This window comes from Equus przewalskii, chromosome 9 (assembly GCF_037783145.1).
Source record: "Equus przewalskii isolate Varuska chromosome 9, EquPr2, whole genome shotgun sequence".
NCBI lineage: Eukaryota > Metazoa > Chordata > Mammalia > Perissodactyla > Equidae > Equus > Equus przewalskii.
Genome location: NC_091839.1, coordinates 25,389,838 through 25,407,751, shown reverse-complemented (window position 1 = coordinate 25,407,751; position 17,914 = coordinate 25,389,838). Strand labels below are relative to the sequence as shown.

Sequence of the window (17,914 nt, the reverse complement as noted above, 5' to 3'; positions counted from 1 at the left end):
AATGCTCCTCCCTCTCCCTCGGTGAGATTCTTGCTCACAGCGTCATCTACGTGGATGGTGCCCACGGAGTTGTGCAGTGTACAGTTCTGTGATCTCCAGCGACCCTCTGCATTGATGGAACCCCTGAATCTCCCTCCTCAGCCAAGACCTCCGTCATGAGCTCTGGAAACATCTATCCACCTCTCAACTGGACGTTCCCCTGATGACATTCAGGAAGAACGGTGCAAATTCAGAACTGATCTAATTGTCAACAAATGTAGCCCACCAGCAACAGGTCAAGAATCCCCAAGATAGATCTTCACCATGACACCTCTTACCTGTGTATCTTTCAAATCCTCCCAGATTTCCCAGTCTCCACTGCCACCCCCTAATCTAAGGCACCACCATCTCTTGCCTAGACCAACGCTATCCAAAATGGGGCATTGTGAAAAAAGGCCTAGAATGCTTTCTATTTTTTATCTTCACCCTTTAAAATGATCTATTTCTTGTGAATGCTTTACAATATACATACCACATCACTGCTAAACCTCCTGGGTTGCTCTGTGTTGAAAATCGTGTTACTAAAATAGGTGAGGAATGTGGAATCAGAGAGTGGTTAACTCATGTCTAACATCATAGGCTGGTGCCTCACTTTCCTCCTCTCTAAAATGGGCATCCGAGCGTAGGCAGCCCTGAGAGATGTACCAAGCAAGGGCACAGCCCAGGGGTTAAGAGCTCAGACTGGGGAGTCTGGCTGCCTGGGTTCAAATCCCAGCTTTGCCACTTACTAGCTGTGTGAATCGCCACAACTGACTGACTTCTCCGTCCCTCCCTTTCCTTACACGTAACATTGGGATAATATTAGAACGTCTCTCAAGTGGCCACTAAGGAAGTAAGGATTCAGAGAGCTAAGTGCTGTAGTATTATTTATTAAAGTAAACATAAGTCATGATCTCTATGATTATTGAGTAGATTCAACATCAGGAACCATGGGAACAGTGCCAGGCCCACAGGAGATTGCCTAAAAAGCTACCACGAGTGGAGCCGGAAATCTATCCCACTCAAGTTGTTTATTGTGGTTAAAATTGAGGGATGAGGGTAAGCTGCTGTGGAAAACAGTGTGGTCGTTCCTCAAAAAATTAAAAATAGAGTTACCGTATGATCCCGCAGCTCCACTTCTGGGTACACACCCAGAAGAATTAAAAGGAGGGTCTCGGGGCCAGCCCCCGTGGCCGAGTGGTTAAGTTTGTGTGCTCCGCTGTGGTTGCCCAGGGTTTTGCCAGTTTGGATCCTGGGCGTGGACAGGGCACCACTCGTCAGGCCACATTGAGGTGGCGTCCCACATGCCACAGCTAGAAGAACCTGCAACTAAGATATACAGCTATGTATTGTGGGGGATTTGGGGGAGATAAAGCAGAAAAAAAAAAGATTGGCAACAGTTGTTAGCTCAGGTGCCAATCTTTAAAAAATAAATAAATAAATAAAAGGAGGGTCTCGAAATGGTATTTGCACACCCATGTTCATAGCAGCACTATTCACAATAGCTAAAAGGTGGAAGCAACTCAAGTGTCCACTGACGAATGGACAGATAAGCAAAATGTGGCACACACATACAACAGAATATTATTCAGCCTTAAAGAGGAAGGAAATTCTGACATATGCTGCAGCATGGATGGACCTTGAGGACATGATGGTCAATGAAATAAGTCAGTCACAAAAGGACAAATATTGTATGAGTAACACTTCTATGAGGTCCCTAGAGAGTAGTCAAATTCACAGAGACAGAAAGTAGAAGAGTGGGGCCAGCCCGGTGGTGTGGTGGTGAAGTTCACTCGCTCCACTTTGGCCTCCTGCGGTTTGTAGGTTCAGATCCTGGGCCGGGACCTGGCACCACTCATGAAGCCGTGCTATTTTATGTCCCACATAAAATACAGGAAGACTAGCACAGCTGTTAGCTCAGAGCCAATCTTCCTTACACACAAAAAAGAAGAAAGTAGAATAGTGGTTGCCAAGGACTGGGGGAGGGGGAATGGGGGATTACTGTTTAATGGGGACATGGTTTCAGTTTTGCAAGATGAAAAGAGTTCTGGAGATGGATGGTGGTCATGGTTGCACAACAGTATGAATGTATTTATTACCACTGACCTGTACACTTAAAAATGGTTAAGAGATTAAATTGTGTGTTCATTTTGCAACAATAAAAAAATTGAGGGGGCTTGGAGTGTGGGAGCTGGAGTCATCCAGGCTTGGTTTTTGCCTGAGGAGTAGGAAGGAGAGAGAGAGAGAAGAAAGTCCAAGGGAGTAAGAGGAAGGATGGACCCAGAGCTCCTGACTCACAGAGTGAAGGGAAGCCTGGCGGGTGATGGACGCTGAGAGAGACCTGAGGTCAGCAGAGACGTAGATGAGGTCGGTGGATTGAATGGGGCCTTGAATTTTGATCCACAGTCTTACTGCAGAGCCTGGAAAATTCCACTCTCTGCGGCTCTCTCTGTACCTTCCCCAGCCCCTCGCTTCTGACGCAGGCTGGAGTTTCCACGGCAACAGCCTGAGCTCCTGCATCCTTCAGGAGAAGGTGGGAGCCCCTGTGAGGGGGTACCAAGTGGGGAGAGGGATGGACGTCACACCAGTCCGGCTGGGGAGGGCCTGGGCAGCCCGACAGAGTCTTTGCGTCAGCAGTTCTTGCGCATCTTTTGTGCACGTTGAAATGCGTCACCCGCAGTGGCCCCGCAGATGGGGAAATGGTCAGGAGCTTCTGTGGATGTAGATAGGAATCCTGAATATGTTCTAGGCACCAGCATTTCGTGTTCCCAGAATACCAATGGATCAGAAGGATTGATTGAGCCCCTCTGTGTACTGGACTGCACTCTAGGCGTGGAGAATAAAATGATGAGCAAAAAAGACCAAGTCCCTCCTGGAGCCGCGACACTATTAGGAGAGACAGCTTTCCATGCTCTCATTCATTCATTTGCCCATCCTTTCCTCCAAACAGCATTTAATGAAAATGTGCCTGTGGTGGACTCTGAACTAAGCGTGGTGAATGCAGCAAAGAACCAATAGACGAAGCCCTGGTCCCCTAGACTCAAATTCAGGGGGAGGAGCGGGGGCGAGCAGGGCAGGTCATATGTTAACATGCAGTAAGATTTCAGGTGAGGCAAGTGCTGTGACGGAAAATAAGTCAGAATCAAAAGGTATAGAGAGCAGATTTTAGATCAGGTGGTCAAGTAGGGCTTCTTGGAGGTGGTGATATTTACACCTGAATGGAGGGAGGGAGCAGGTCATGGGAATATCAGGGAGAAGAGCAGTCCAGATAGAGCTACTGACACCTTGAAAAGCCTGGGGGCTTGATGGGTGCCGGGCTTCAGGACCAGTGAGACCAGTGTGGCTGGAGGGGAGGGCGGATGGAGAAAGTGGGTGGAGATTTGCTCAGAGAGAGAGAGAGGAGCCTGATCCTTCAGGCCAAGATGGTTGACAGTCTAGCGCAGGGGTCAGCCAACCCGGCCTGCCGCCTGTTTTTGTAAATTACGGCTGTACGGAACACAGACAAACCCATCGTTTGTGTGTTGTCTGTGGCTCCATGTGCTGCGACAGCAGAACCGAGTAGTTGTAACCTAGACTAGATGAGAGGTGGAGAGATGCCCACAGTGCACCATTCTGTGGTATCTCTACCATACAGACGCAATAGGTGTGAATTTCCTCAACAACACAGACACCAGTAAAATAATTAGGAAAGGATGCATTTTGAGTATTACTTTTGTTTTCAATGTAATTTATTTAATTTTAAGTGCATGTAATTTAATATTTACTGAAGGATGTGCTTAAACGTCTCGCAAAATCCCTACAAATTTCCCAGTCAGCTCTTGTGCTCCAGCGTCCGCAGTCTGCAGTGACGTCTGAACTCTGACGATGAGCCCAGGATGGGAAGGGTTTAGACCAGTCCCCCATCACACTGCATCTCAGGTTTTAGAGAAAGACATTTGGGCGCAAAGGGCCTCAGACCACACAGAGCAGAATCCAGTTACCTGAGGCGCTGGCCCCCTGTGCCGGCCCCAGGGCAGCCGGCAGGGCCACCTTGGGGAGAAGAGGGGTCTTAGGGCCTTAGAAGTTCTGGCCTGCTTCCCTCTCGCTGTCCAGGTTGGGCAGTTGCGGGGAGGGCTAGGCATGGAAGGGAGGGGCTGCAGGAGCAGGAGGGGAAGGAAGGACGGTCTTGAGGTTTGGGCAGCTCTCCCAAAAACATGAGTGCATGTGTGTGTAAACTTGACGTACTAACAGCTCTCTGACAGGACATCAGAAGAATATGTGTCCGCCACAATTCTAAGCCTTTTCACAGGCGTAAGTTCATTTTCCAACAGCCCTGTAAGATGGGGCACTTGGCCTCGTTGTCTGTGTCTGAGGTAGAAATAGGCTCAGAGAGGGGAGATGACTCAGCTGAGGTCATGGGGGAGGAGATGGCAGGTGAGGGACACTATAGGAGGTTTGCCTGCCTCTGTCACCTGTGTTTTTTTTTGACATGTAAAAAGTTGTACATATTTAATGTCTATAACTCGGTGAACTTGGGGATAAGTATATGCTCAGGAAACCACCACCACCACCATCAAAGCCATAAACACCCCTCACCTCCCAAAGTTTCCTTCTACGCCGCTATTATTGTGTGTGGCGTGTGTGTGTGTGTGTGTGTGTGTGTGTGTGTGTGCGTGTGTGTGGTGAGGGCACTTCGCATAAGCTCTCAGCAGGTTTTAAGTCTGTGACACAGTGTTGTTGGCTGTTGGCACTACGCTGTACAGCAGATCTCCTACCCGTCTACTCCACCACTCCCTGCTTACAATTTCCAGAAGCTTCCCCTCCAGCTTCCCAGGACACACCCATGGCTGTTGTGAGAATGGAACAGAACACATGCACGTGGTCCTAAACAGCTGCCTGGCACCGAGTCAATGCTGAAACTGCTAAATGCTTTGAGTTTCAATTCCCAGTTTTGCCAGTAAATTTCGACGAACAGAGAAGTCGTGAGAACACGGTTCCCCCGGATCCGCAGCAGCTGCTCCGGGAGCCCTGCCTCGTGATGAGGAGTTCACTGGGGACGCACTTGGGATGGGAAATGCCTCGAGAGACACGCTTTTCTTCTTTCAGCAAGCATTTTTTAAGCACCTCCTTTGTGCCTGGCTGAGGGTTTGAACATTTTGGAAAATTCCAGTCTCGGAGGCTCCCTCATTTCTCAGTTCCCTCCCCTTCCTCATCCTGCTGAAGTTTCCATGGCGACAGCCTCTGTGGTCCACCCAGGTGGGGGCTCCTTGGGGAGGACAGGGTGGAGGGGTAAGAGGAGGCCCTGGAGACAAAGACAAGCCTGTGGTGTCCCCACCAGGGCGCACACACTGCTTTGGGGCGCATTGAAGCACATCCTTGAACCCGGATCTGCAGAAGGGCAGGGACTGGCTGCACGGGTCTCCACCAATGGTTAGAAATCACACTCTGTCCTCGTGCCAGCGATGTGAAGACTGTCCACTCTCACCACTCACCCGCTAGGTCCACACACATCACTTGAGGCCCCATGCGCCAGGAAAGGCTCAAGGCATGAACAACAAAGGATCACCAAAGACAAGCCAGCTCTGCCTCTCATGGACTGAATCGTGTCCCCCCTTCAAAGATGCCCAGGTCGAAGTCCTAACCCCCAGTGCTTCAGAATGCAACTGTATTTAGAGACAGGGTTTTAAGGAGGCAATTAAGTGAAAACAGGTCCTGTGGCCGGGCCCTAATCCCATGGGTGTGTGTCTTTGCAAGAAGAGGAGATCAGGACAAAGACACGCACAGAGGGATGACCAAGCGGGGACACAGGGAGGAGACAGTTGTCTGCAAGCCCAAGAGAGAGGCCTCGGGAGAAACCAGCCCTGGCCGCACCGTGATCCCAGACTCCTGGCCTCCAGAACTGAGAGACGATCCATGCCCTGTCGTTGAGCTGCCCGGTCTGGGTGGTTTGCTACGGCAGCCCCGGAAAAGCGAAGCCGCTCTTGTATCTGTTAGAGTCTCACGGAGAGATCTTTATTAAATAAAAATTTTTTTGCTAGTAAATCCAGTAAATATACAGACAGCCTCTCTTTTCCAGCCAATCTGTCCAGCCGCATCTTCTAACAGTCCTTGGTTTAAACTCTGCTCTCTATACGCATCGGTCTTCAGACACACAAAGCCCATTCCTGCCCCTGAGCCTTTGCACCCACGGCTCCTCCACTCTCACTCTGTCTGGAGCTCCCCATGGCGGGATTCTTCCTGACCTTTGAGCCTTAACTGAACTGTCACCTCCTTGGAGAAATTCCCCGCTCCACTCTCACTGTCTTAGCTGAAGGCACCCCTTTAGTCAACATCCCAGCAGCTCACTTTTTGTTCTCCGCAGGGACCGCTGTCAGAAATTACTCTTTCACGTAATGTTTCGCTGCTGATTGACTGCTCAGCAACTGGAGCATAAACCCCGTGAAAGCAGGGAATTTTTCCTGTCTTTTTTAGCACTGTATTCCCAGCACCTAGAGCTGGGAATATTAGTTGCATGAATGAATGAATGAAGTGAAAGCTTCTCAGAGCCCTCTGTGAGCCCCTGGTTGTTACAGGCAGGGTCTCTGAATTCCTCGAGACTCACAGCAGGGGAAATTCAGGGGTGTCTCTTGAATGAGGAAAGACAGACCCACCTCTCCCTCCTTCCCCCTTTGCTCACTCCCACGGGAAGGGGGACCGTGGAGGGCCCACTCCCTGTGGCTCAGGTTGCACTGCGCCCTGGCTGCCGCCTGAGCCTCCCTCCCCGCCTTCCTCCGGAGCCGAGCAGCAGGAAGCCTGTGTCAGGGAGGGGCGAGGAGGTTTCCGCTCATCGTCCCAAGTGTCCGTGGAGGGGCCGGGGACATGGCTGGCCTGAATCTCTCCGACACAGGAGGGCCTGAGGTGCTCACAGGAGGCAAAGGGACTTGGCGAGAGAGAGGGGGGAGGATGAGAAAGGTACCTGGAGAGTGGGCAGAGCCTTCTGGCCAGTACAAGAGGCGTATACCGACATTTCTAACTCGAGGGTGTGCATTTTTAGTCAGGAAAATCTTATTTTAAAAGAACATTTTTTTTTTGAATCTTGAAGAATTGCTTATAAAGACGCATCTTGGGGGTGCAGCAACCTCCAGGCTCATTCAGTGTGTCCTTCCCTGTTAATCCGCACACCTTCCACGAAGAACAGCAAACCTCGTTTTTCCTAAGTGTTTCCAGCTGTGAGATGTCAAATTTGCACAATTTAGTTTCCAGATGTGCTGTTATATTTAATGCACTTTAAACTCGAAAATGTAAACTTTGAAATACTGCATTGCGGTTTTGAAAGAAACAAAACCGTCTTTGCCTTCCTCAGCTGTTTACCGTCTCAGGACACCGACTCGCCTCTTTCGTTATTCTGAGGCTAAAAGCTCTTGTGCGGATGGCTTGGAGTTTGAAAAATAAGTGGCTGGTGTTGCGGAGTATATTTCCTATGCTTGGTAACATGTGACATTAGTCTCTGCGCTTTGGAAATACTATGATTTGAATTTCGCGTTTATCTGAACATAAAGATCGCCCCTTTTGTGAATCTGCAGGATGCCCGTGACACAGGCAGCAAGGTTTCCACTATCATTTAAAATTACGAAAGTAAAAACATAATACAGATTTTTTTTCTAAATTACTCAGATTTGATTCATAGCAGATATCCTTTGGGGTTTTTTTGTTTGTTTGTTTTCACGGTCATTACAAAATATATGAATTGTCATTGGTGGGGAAATGTAAAGAAATTTCTTTATACTTAAAAAAATTTACTGTGATTAAAACAAGCAGCCCTCTGTTTTCAGAAAAAATTTATGAATTAATTTATTACAGAATTATCTAGTTACCATAATTGGATTACCACTTATCAATCCTTCTTTTAAAAATGTTATATATATTTTAAATGTTATTACTCTGTAAAAGAAAATTGCTTGGTATATTTACATCTTCTCTCTAGTAAAGCTTTCGTTCTTAAATCATGGCATTCCTGGACTCTGACGACATTTAAAATGAGTTTTTGTGCTGGGAGCAGAGACTGCAGAATCAAATTCATTTGTTTTTGTTTTGTTTGCGGCTAGAGATTTTAAAATGTGAATTATTTTAGGAACGATTAGAACAGAAAACTACCATCTTCTAAATTACGACAAAGATGTTAAAAATATGAAAAAAATGTTTTAGAATAAATGAAAGGACATCACTCTGTCATTTTGGGCACTGGTCTTTGAGAAATACTTCCGTAAACTTTGATTCTGTAAAATTCTGCATCGTACATATTTTCATCTTAGCAATGGTGACAAATTATGCACTGTCAAAAAAAAATGGTTTATCTGAAATTCAAATTTAACTGGCATCCCGTATTTTTATTTGCTAAATCTGGCAACCTTAAATAATAGTAACAACAAAAATAATGCTAATAATGAGCACAAATGTTAATTAAATGCTTACTGAGTACATGGCCAGCTAATGATCTGGGATGTGTTTATGTTATAACTTAAGCTTAAAAAAAAGAGAGACAGACAGGAAGCCAAACAATATAAAAACATTACGACCCCAGTTTTTCAGAAGCAAATTCATTCCTTCATTCGTTTACTGGTTCAACAACTATGTGGCGACTTCCTCCCAAGCATCAGGCCCCTCCGTGAGCTCCGAAGACGGACTGGCAGGCAAAGAAACATAAGCACCCAAGTCACAGTGACATCCCAGATGAGAAAAAAAGAAAGAAAGAAAAACTGTGAAAAAAAAAAAAAGGAGAGGGATCTCATTTATTCGAAGACTTATTTTTCAGATTTTAACATTTTTACCATAATTTAGTAGACAGCATTTTTTTTTAATAACGATGCCTGAAATAATTTGCACCTTAAAATCCATAGTCTCAAAAAAGGCAAATGTGAGTTATTCCCAATAAACATTGGACTAATTCAAATAGATTAGCTTACTGTTAGGGGGAGAAAAGCCATGGCATTTTAGGTTAGATTTTTTTCGTGGTAAAAGGTGGTAGAAATAAAGACGATGCAAGAAGACCAACGCTGAGCGGGGTGGTCCCAGGGAGGCCTCGTGGAGGAGGTACCGGCAGAGAAGAAAGCGGAGAAACGCTGGTAAAAAAATGCAACCCCAGGAAATAATTTGCAAAACAGATGGCTAGCATTTAGTCTAGGGTTTGCAAATGCGCGGGTCTCCAGGACACTGACCATTGTGCTGTGTCCTTAGCAACCATTCTCATCCTCAGTTACACGGCAACATACAGGGAATTCGGCTTGGCGGTGTCGGGTGTGCGCTGCAAGTAAGAGCCGGGAGCTTAGCTTCCGCGAGCTGAGCTGCGGCTGCCGTCACAGAAGGCCACAGACCAGGCGGCTTCGACCACAGGAATTTATTTCTCACGGTTCTGGAGGCTGGGGAGGCCCGGGTCGGGTACCAGCACCGCTGAGTTCTGAGGAGCAGCTCTATTTTACTAGCCTCTCCCTGCGGCCTCGCATGGTGGAGAGAGAGACTTCTCTCCGTGTCTCTTCTCATAAAGGCACTAATCCCATCGTGGGGGCTCCACCCGCATGATCTAATCACCTCCCAAAGAGCCCCTCTAAATACCGTCCCACTGAGGCTTAGGGCTTTAACATGAGTTTGGGGGACACACACAACCCGTTCACAGCAAGCCCTTAGCTGGGGGTCCGTGCTCCATAAGTGTTACCACTTGACTGTTATGGTTCTGAATGTCACCAAGATGAAAATTGAAAATAAGAGAAGACTCAGTGAATGCAGCATCACTGGTTCCAACTCTCAGCTTACTGGGAGCTGCCCAACAAAGGGGCTGATTCTCTCATCTGAGATAAGAATGGGCGGTAGGGGTGGAGGACTCCCCACCATGTGCTTGAGGCTCAGTCATTCATTCTATCAATAAATATTTAAGAAAGGCCCACTGTGTGCCAGGTCACGGTTTATAACCAACTCCAAAGCCTGGAAAATTCCACTTTTCTGGGCTCCCTGGGCCCCTTCCTCAGGCCCTGTCCTTCCCTACTTGGCTGCGGTTTCCATGGTGATGGTCAGAGCCTCCTTCTATTGCTAAGGACAGATCAACAATGGGGGCGGGGGGAGGTTTGCGGAGGAGCAAGCCACGTGGGTTGACTAATCTCATTGAGAGGCTGTGGTGGCCTTGGGAGGGGGATTCACAATCTTGAGACTGCAAGACTTGGGACTGCAATCTCAAGTCTCAAGGTTGCGGACTTGAGAAGAGGCTCAAGTCTGCAATCACCCCATAGCGGTCTCTGCACATCTTTGGGTGCCTTTAAGTGGGGGTTTGCAGAAGAACAAAAACACTTGTGTGAGGTCTCTGAAGAGTCAGTTAGAGATCATGCATCTCCTGCAGCCTCCAGTGATAAACAGCGTCATCTACCCTCAGAATTCATCAGGCTGTTCCATAAATATTGATGGAGCCTTCTGTGCCAAGCCCTCGTCTGTGGCCACAGCCTCTGCTCCCCTGTGCTTTGTTCTGGTGGGAGACAGATTCATTCACTCCAAAAGTTTGGTCCTTTATTTAACAAAGATGTTGAGGATCTTCTGGGAGGCAGGTGTCACACTAGATTCGGAGAAATGGCGGGGAATGAGTTGAGCCAGCCCCCATGCTCATTAAGGCTGCGTTGGTGCAGGAGACACACAGCGAACCCAAGCATTAATGTAGCGTCACGGTGGGCTCCGCCTGTGGAGGAAAATAAAGCAGGGAGCTGGAAGATGTTAATACGCAGGAGAAGGACTGTTTCAGATGTGTGCTAAGGAAGTGGCAATATCTGAGCAAAAAGCCCAACGAGGGGCAAGTAAACATGAGATTCTCTAGGTGAAGAGAGGTCTTGGCAGAGGGAAGAGCATGTACAAATTTCCTGAGGCGGCAACCTGCAGGTGCACAGAATCCATGGCGACCACTGAGGGACGGAGGGACTGTGAGGAGGAAGGTCCAGGTGGCAGCCAGGTTACGCAAGTCCTCACAAAATCAAATAAAATACGAATTTTGAATTTTATTAACAAATTATTAATATCGATCCCAGTATTATTACTTGAGTCCCCACTACGAGGATTTGGCACTGCTGCAGCAAAGCAGACACGCTGCCTGCCTCCCCGGAGCTCACGGTTATGAGGAGACACCCAGATGAATCAGATCAGGGAAAAGTAAGCACCTCTCGAGAACGTCAAATCTGCATTCAGCGCCTTCTCCCTGCTGTGCTGGGCATCCGCAGATGAGCAAGACAAGCACGGGTGTGCAGCTTGCACTAGGGTGATGGTGATGGAAATAGAGTGAACATACTTTTTGGGGGATGGCGTTGTCATTTCCTGAGCCAAAGAAAGATCAATGGCTTCAGAGAAATGAATGAGCAGAAATGGACAATTGTACTATCTAAAATGATGGACCAGGCACAGTTGTAAATTCCTTACAGTAAATTCTCTCAATAACCCTATAAGGTGGATGATATTATTCCCTAGTTTTGACATGAGCACACTGAGGCACAGAACTTGGACCATCTGTCCCACATTGTGCAGCTAGTAAATGGCAGGGCTGGGATTTGATGGCTCCCAGAGCCCAAGCTCTAACCTGGTCAGGATGCTCTTTGCAACCGCGTTACCATCCAAAGCCAGAAATCTGTGCATACAGTGTGTCTACACAAACAAGTTGGCACAAACCTCAGTGTGAGAAGACAGTGTGCTCAGGTGGTGAGGAGATGCCTCCTCCAAAGGAAGCAACCGGCAGGAGGCGGTTACCGGCATCAGAAGAAAACCTGTGACAAGTGGAATCTTCCTTTTGAGGGAAAGTTCTCTAAAGTGATCCCATTGTAGCTGGTCCGATAACCACCCTTTGTCAAACTCCAGTTTACAAGATGCTGGACCACGTGTTGAATGTTGTTTGCATTATCCTACAAGGTAGGACCAATTAACATGGTGATTTTATAAATAAACAAGTCAATGAATAAAGGGCTCAGAAAGATAGAAACACCTGCCCAAGAACCTACATTTTTTAATATTTATTTTTTAAATCGTGGTAAAATGCACGTAACGTAAAATTTACCACCTTAACCATTTTAAGTGTACCGTTCAGTAGCATTAAGTACATTCATATTGTTGTGCAGCCATCACCACCTCCATCCATGGAACTCTTTTCAGTTTGCAAAACCGAAACTCTGTACCTGATAAAGAGTGACTCTCTGTTTCCCCTCCCCCAGCCCTTGGCAACCACCGTTTACTTTCCGTGCCCATGAATTTGACTACTCCAGGCGCCTCATATAAATGGAGTCACGCAGTATTTGTCCTTTTGTGATTGGCTTATTTCACTTAGCATAATATCTTCAGGTTCATCCATGTTGTAGCATTGTCAGAATTTTCTTCCTTTTTAAGGCTGAATAATATTCCACACTTTGTTTATCCATTTGTCTATCGATGGACAGTTGGGCTGCTTATTCCATTCAGCTATTGCGAATCCTGCTGCTGTGAACATTAAGCACACAAGCATCTCTGCAAGTCCCTGCTTTCATTTCTTTTGGGTGTATTCCCAGAAAAGGAATTGTTGAGTTATAAGGTAATTCTACGTTTAATTTTTTGAGGAACGGCCACACTATCCTCCATAGCAGCTGCACCATTTTACACTCCCACCAGTAGTGCAAAAGGGAAGAACCCAGATTTTTATTTATTCGCAAATAGTGAATGAGAGACTAGAGGATTCTAGGCTGGAATTTTAAACATACACTAAGTATGTTTGATACAAGATTCCAGAATATTCCATCCTCTGAGGGTCTCTCTGCTGATTTTCAGCCACCTCCTCTTCTTCTTCGTCCTAACAGAAGTTTCCATGGTAACAGATTGAGTTTGCCTGCGTTGCTAAGGAACCAAAGAGCCCTGAGGAGGGAATGGCTGGTGTGACTGAGGTCCAGCCGGCCTGGGTGAGGGATGGGGAGACCTGGGGAGGATCTCAGCCTGCAGTCTCCCCACCACTGGTTCACCCACCCCCTCCGTGCTTGCCGTTTGACAGCGTCTTTGCAAAAGGGCAAAAAATGGACTCTGGGCCTCATAGCATCTAGAAAGCCCCACATTTTCACATCAGCAGGGCCAGTGGCATAAATATTGAGTATTCTCATCACATTTTCATCCATTCTTTCACTTATTCATTCAACAAATATTTATTGAATGCCTACTATGTTAAGTCAATGTGCCAGACCTTGGGAACGTAATGGTGAGAAAAAAGACATGATGTTGAAGGAAAGCAGAATATGCTACTCCAAAATATGGCTGTAGGAGTTCAGAACGTGCTACTCCAGATAATGCCAGTGTGGTATATTAATTATTTTGAGCTGTAAACACTTGAAAAACAGCAAATGCAGGCAGAGGCTTTCTCTGCACTCCCCTCATCTGCCTAAAGACAGATCCTCCAAAAGGAGCTCAATTGTCACAAGTCCCCTCCCTGGGGATTTTCATCCATCAGAGAAGATCGAATCTTATCACAAGAGGGGAGACTAGAAGTGGACACCATACCTGGATACACTTTGTCACAAAGTGCCACATCTCCTGTCTATCGTTCTAAGGACCTATTCCTCTTTCCTAAAAATCGTTTACTCTCCCTTAAGCTGTCTTCATCCCCCCTTCCCCTATTAAGATGGTATTTAAGCCTGAGTTCTAAACCACTTCTTCGAGTTACTCATTTTCCCCTAGGTATCCTCTGTGTATGCATAAGGTAACATGTTAATAAGCTTTTAGGGCCAGTTTGGAGATGCTTCCATTCCATCATTTATCCTACAAATATTCACTGTGGGTCCACCTTGTGCCAGACACTATGCTAGAGAGAAGAGAGAGAAACAGAACCCCTCCCAGAGCTGGCAGTGGTGGGGTGGAGTCCATCTTAAAGTGACCAGTGACTCTGGGGCTTTTTACTTTTTATTAAAATGCATCCTTGAACTGTCCTACATCTTGATTGTGGGGTTGATTACAGGTGCATGCATTTGTCAAAATCCATTAGTCATATGCTGACAATGGGTGCATTTTGTTTTATGTAAACTGTACGTCAATAAGTTGATTTTTTTAAAAAAATACATTTTGGGGCAGGGTCAAAAATGTACTATTTGGGTCTCTGTAGACTCCTAAAGAAATCACAAGTGTCAAAAAGAGCCACTGTTGTGAGCATTATCTGTTGTGTCCATTCACCCGCTGACTCGTGATGAGGGCCTGTGTGTGCCCCATAGCTGGAAGCAGATAGACATTGCCGTGGCGCGTGGGTTACCACGTGAGACAATTAGTAATATTATGATGCCAGGGGAGGTAAGGGCTTTGGAGAAAAGGAGAATAAAGATTGAAAGGGAGGGGGCTGGTCTAGATCTGATGGTCAGAGGCAGTGGTATTTGAGCCAAGATCTGCATGGAGGAGGGAATAAGTCCAGGGAATATCTTGGGAAGATCAGAGTAAAGGTCTTAGCAGGTCAGTGGGTAGTGGGCGGGTGTTGGAAAATGTTCTCATTTGTACTCATGGGAATTTAATTTATGTGGGTCACTGAGGGACTATAGAGAGGTTAATACCATTGAAAGATTTTTATTACTTACATTCCCAAAAGAAGAGGGCAAGCCAGACAGGGCCACAGAGGAAGCACCAGGGTGGACAGGAGGCAGGAGACAGGAAGGAGGGGAAAGTCTAGGCCGGATGCTTTCTTGGGGCTTCCACGGGAAAGGCAGGGGAGGGTGGACAGTTTAGGGTTGGCTAATTTGAATAATTCCGGTGGGTTTTGGCTGTAGGGATGGCCCTGTGATGATTTACGGCAGGAAGATTAGGGGTTTGGTGTGAGAGAGTCTGATAAAGGAGATGGTTTGGGCTATAGGCTCAGGATGGGCTGGTTTGCAAATGAAAGACTTGCTTGCAGGCAAGTTGCTATCTTCAGGCATTAGGTAGCTCTGGGAGGGGCAGTCTCCCCCTGGGTCTGTCAGTCCCTCCCCCTCCCACCAAGAGATGTCAAAACACGGTAAGACACTGAAAATAAAAACGCAATTAATACAAGCGGGCAGACAGGTGGATGGATGGGTGGGCGGGCGAGCGAGAGGATGAGTGGATGGGTAATTGGGAGGATGGATAAATCCAAATGCTGACTATATAGATTTCCACCCCCAAAATGAGAAGAAAATTTTCCGAGTACAGGTAGAAATGAGGTGTGTGAGTCCCCTCCCCGACTCACAGGGTCACTCCTTGAGGCACAGTTACTTCTCTAGTCACATTTATTAAGTCTCTACTGTATGCTAGACCATGATTATTAAATCACACACAATCTTTACCCAAATCATGGAACATTCCAGTCTCCAAGGCTTTCTGGATCCCTCCTCAGTCCCCTTCAGCCCCCCAACTCCAGCTGCAGTTTCCATGGCAACAGCCTCCCCCAATCACCATTCAAGGAAAACAGGCTAGATTATCCCATTTCCAGCCAGGGTCCCAGGGCGGGGGTGGGAGGATTATCATAAACTCTCAGGCTGGTGGCCAAACAGCAGTGGTTCAAGTAAATCTTTAATGCACATTAAAATGCAAAGGAATATTGCAGAATGGTGAGGGAGGGAGGAATGGCCACCCTGGCTTTGCAGACTTTGTTTTTTAGGAACCACTAATCAACTGTAAGGCCCTGCAGCATTAACATTACTGGTCTCATCACACACTCATTGAGTCAGTCAATAAATACTGACTGGGTCCGTTGTGTGCCAGGCACTGTCCTATCCTAGACGTAGGTGTTACTGCACCAGGTTTGTTTTTGCCTGCTGCCCAGAAAGCCAAACACCCAGACAATGAGATTGCAACAGAGAGAGAGTTTAATCACAAGGCAGCCACGTGAGGAAGCAAGAGAATGTCTCAAATCCACTTCCCTGAAAATGGGGGCTCAGGGATATTTATGGGATTGGGGCAAAGTGGTCTGAAATGTGGAGGTAGGTGATTAGAGGTGACGGGACGTGAGGTAATTGATGATCTGTGCCAGCGTAGTCAGACTTCATGCCTCTTCACAGGACCCATGCTCACAAAATGGCAGCGTCAACACGATCTGAGGGTGGAGTTTTTAGCCTCTTGACATCAAAAGGTCGCTTATCAGACATATGCAAGGGCCCAGTTGATGAGTTGGTGGTCTCAACTGCCCTGGAGCGGACAAAGGGGTTCTAATTGCTGAAAAACATCTTAATCACCCATTACCATGGTGACCTAGGCTCCAGGGAGATGTCATCTATAGGAGGCTAGTGGGAGTCAGGTAGTACATTGCCTAAGCAGCACAGTTAACAATGGGCGGGTTAAACAGCTAAAAGCTATAATCAATAATTGCAAAAAGGAAAAAAAATCTTTAGTTCCTAGCTACTTAACCATCAATGGCTAACTGTTTGCCGGTTTCAATCCCCCATTCTCTGGTCATTCCTCATTCTCAAGGGATTCTGGGTGATGGCCGATCTAGCTACTTCCTGCTGAATTGGGGTGTAGATCTCGGTTAGAGGAAGGAAACTGTTTAGCACTTGTTTGGAAATATTCTCTTATTCCCGTCTTCAGGTTGACATTTTGCATTATTAGAATTTTATGCTTGCTCAACAGTTTTGGAACAACATCTAAAGGGATATTATATAGTCAAATATCTGACCAGAAGGATAAGAAGTATAGACAACCCAAATTTTAACAGTCCCTGAAAAATAGACCTAATCCCAGTGAGCCTCCATCCAGGCAGACCTCTGGTCTTAGTTCCTGATAGTCCTTTGTTTGACCAGATATGCATCAGAGAACAGAGCAATACCCTTTCAGTTGTCCTTGATGATGGTATCAGCCTAGACTCTCTGCCCAGGGGTCATCACAGTCCTAAGGAGCTCAAAAGACTAAGTTGTCAATTTATTGCAGCTGGGAGGGGCCATGAAATCTTCAGAACATGTCTGAGTTAGTTAATCAAAGGTCATTCAAAGTTACAACATGGTTCCTTTTTTACAATATGGCTTCCCTTATGTCAGTCTTGTGTTGAGCCAGTATCATAGGGACTAAAAAGGGAAGCAAAACCAGGTACCATCTTGACCCTCCTAGGCCTTAGGCAATCTGGAGGGTCGTTCATTCATTTACTCCAAGAAATTCACTTACTCCTTCAACATGTGTTTACGGCTTCCACTACGGGCTAGGTGCTACACACAGGATTTGGTGACTATGGGCCAAGGGCCATGCCTCCTGGAGGCTTCATTCTAGTGGGAGAAATAGAGAAAAAGTCAGGGGGTGAGAAATGTTAGGAACCAAACGAGGGCAGAGGATGGAGGTAGGGAATAACACGGGGGAGGGGAGCAAGCTGTTCTCACTGAGGGAAGGAAACATGTCAGCAGCTGCTGGGGTGGGGTCACAGTGGGGTAGTTGACTGCCCAGGTTCCATCTTTTACCCAATTACACAAGGATGAAACCTGGGTGTAAATTTTGCCTTTCCCCTCCACGCCCCTCCAAACACAGTCACCAAGTCCTGACACTCCTTCCTCCAAAATACCTTCTAGATCAGGCCACGTTGTCCATCTCCTCACCTTCTCTTTTGCCTCCCAGGTGGCCTTCTTCCCTCCCTACGTGTTCTCAAAGGAAAACTTGACCATTTTGCTCCCTGAAAAAAAAATCCATGGATTCCCTTTGGTCACAGGATAAGAACCACTCTGCGCCATATCCTACAGGCAATGGAGGCTGCAAATTTCAGCATGGAAGAAATTTAGAGATGACAGCATTGCTGCGAGAGGAGAGTATGGACGGCAACTTTAAGATACAATCACGTGGATTTCATAGTGGTGACGCAATCATGCCTTTTACAGACAGTGAGCGATACCTAGGAATATGTGTGTGCACACACATAATTCAACTGCAGTGTGACTGAGTAAAATTCTCCTGGTTGCTTCAGAGTTACAATGGGGATGTATTTCAGGTGTTCAGTTCAACA

General features: G+C 46.8%; 1 long non-coding RNA gene across 1 annotated transcript; it reads right to left on the bottom strand.

Annotated features, from left to right (window-relative positions):
• Positions 1–8,557: 8,557 nt before the first annotated feature.
• Positions 8,558–9,445, bottom strand: LOC139085535 (uncharacterized). The gene is made up of 3 exons (XR_011543895.1): positions 9,192–9,445; positions 8,940–9,095; positions 8,558–8,732 (listed from the first exon to the last, which is right to left on the bottom strand). It is a non-coding gene; the product is annotated as an uncharacterized lncRNA (long non-coding RNA).
• Positions 9,446–17,914: the final 8,469 nt, after the last annotated feature.